This window comes from Cicer arietinum, chromosome 5 (genome assembly GCF_000331145.2).
Source record: "Cicer arietinum cultivar CDC Frontier isolate Library 1 chromosome 5, Cicar.CDCFrontier_v2.0, whole genome shotgun sequence".
Lineage (NCBI taxonomy): Eukaryota > Viridiplantae > Streptophyta > Magnoliopsida > Fabales > Fabaceae > Cicer > Cicer arietinum.
The window spans coordinates 67,882,436-67,884,365 of record NC_021164.2 but is presented as its reverse complement, the minus strand read 5'-3'; the positions used below and the strand labels follow the sequence as shown (position 1 = coordinate 67,884,365).

Genomic DNA, 1,930 nt, shown 5'->3' with positions numbered 1-1,930 from the left:
AGGCAAGTAGACAACTATAGTCAATCTACGTATTTTTTTTGTAAAATTTGAGTTATTTTTTATGAATAAATTATATTAATTATATATATTTTTTAATTTAAAAAAATTAAATATAAAAGAATCTCTTAAAAAAATTACATTTATAAATTAAAATTTCTTTAAGAAAATTGTCATTTGCAAATGAGACTTTATTTAATAAAAGAAAAAATATTTTAATATAAAATTTTGAAAATTGAGTAGTTTGATCGTTCTCTTAAAAATTAAGATTATTGAAAGAAAAAAAACTGTATAATTAATTATATGTGATTATTTAAATTATATAGAGTATGAAGTTAATGGAATCCGTTTATTAAAAAAAATGGTTAATGGAATCTGTTTTCCCATGCAGGGGCCCACATATTGGCACTTGGCAATCACCCAAACCCCCATAACCTCTAAACCCCTTCCCCCTCCCTTCTATAAATAACACCCCCTCTTTTCCTCTTCCTTCTCCCCCTTCTCCATTTTCTCTCCTCTTCCTTATTTATATATCTCTCTCCCGCATTTCTCTTTCATTTTGCTTCTCCTATTGGGAAACGGAGGACCACACAATTGCACCACTCCATATATATTTTTTGTAAGCTCTTTTTTCCTCTTCAATATATGCTTTTTTGTTTTGTCTGTTTGTTGTGTTCGTTTTGCTTAAATTACAATGTCATTATTCTATTCCACCTGTCCAATTTCCGTGAATTTGGCCGTCTCAATTTCTTGCATGTCATTGATCTTTGTTATCCTTAACAATTACTATAACATTTTTATTTATTTTCTCTATATATGTATTCTAGTTTTTTTTTTAAATTAATACTAATAAATATTGTCGGTGTGAGATCATATATATCTTATCTTGAGTATTTTCTTTTTTCTTCTTCTTCGTTGGTGTTCTTTTTGATTTCCTATTAGTCATGGTCTCTCTGGTCTCATTACTTACCCTTTTGTACTTTTTTTTAATTCTAATGTTATTAAATATAATCATGGTTTTTTGTTTCTTTCATTGGAAAAAGACGAGAAAAAATTGTTATGCACACGAGAAATGAAAAAAGCGGTTGGAATTCGTTTTTTTTTCTTCTTTTTGTTGCTTTTTTCTAAACGATCAACGCACTTTCACCTTTTCCCAACGCGCTCGATACTAGAGCGTGTACTCGCTCCCGCTTAACGGGCTGAAAGATTGGCGTAGTTTGGTCTTGGGCTTTATTTAGGATGTGGGGTTACTCTTTTGCATGAAAGATATGGACCGTACACGTGTAATTAGGCTGGGCCCGTGGACTGTTATTGATCCGGACCAATTGTCAAATTAGTTACTACACTGCTCTAAATATGCTGGTGGTTGTTTATCTATCTCTAATATATATTTAGAATCTAAAAAGTACTATTAAATAAAAATTTATGATAATATTATTAATTTTAGTTTTCAACATCATATTAGAATTTAAAATTATAAAATTATAAAATTTTAAAGTCCAAAAGAAGAGCATCCCACTCAGATATATTTAGAAGTGCATTTTTAAATAATTATTTACTTAGAAGTGTAATTTTAACTACACAAAAATTATATTATTATTAATATGTGGTTCATCTGAAATAAAATATAAATAAAAACAATATTTAAATAGTTGATGTACTAAAACTAAAATTTTAATTATATATTTATTTATATTTTATCCTACAATAAATGTTTTCAAAGTGATTTTTAAAGTTATAATATTTATTTTATGAATTTAAATTTAAAAATAAAATTTTATTGCATTTCAAGATTAAACTTTAGAAATTAAAGAGAAAAAAAGTTAGAGTTCACTTGCAAAATATTACTCTTTATTAGTAAAAATATTTTCACATACTATATATGTGGAGAAATAAAATAGTGCAAATTGTATTTTTATGAAAGACTATTCTC

General features: G+C 26.6%; 1 protein-coding gene across 2 annotated transcripts in view; it reads left to right on the top strand.

Annotated features, from left to right (window-relative positions):
* The first annotated feature begins 482 nt into the window (after window positions 1–482).
* Window positions 483–1,930, top strand: part of LOC101500454 (probable trehalose-phosphate phosphatase C) — an 11,854-nt gene continuing 10,406 nt past the window's right edge. Inside the window, exon 1 of one of the 2 annotated variants that reach the window (XM_004502560.4) lies at window positions 483–616. The gene's annotated coding sequence lies outside the window, so the exon portion shown is untranslated. The remainder of the gene's footprint in view (window positions 617–1,930) is intronic. The other variant, XM_073369050.1, reaches the window with a different exon arrangement.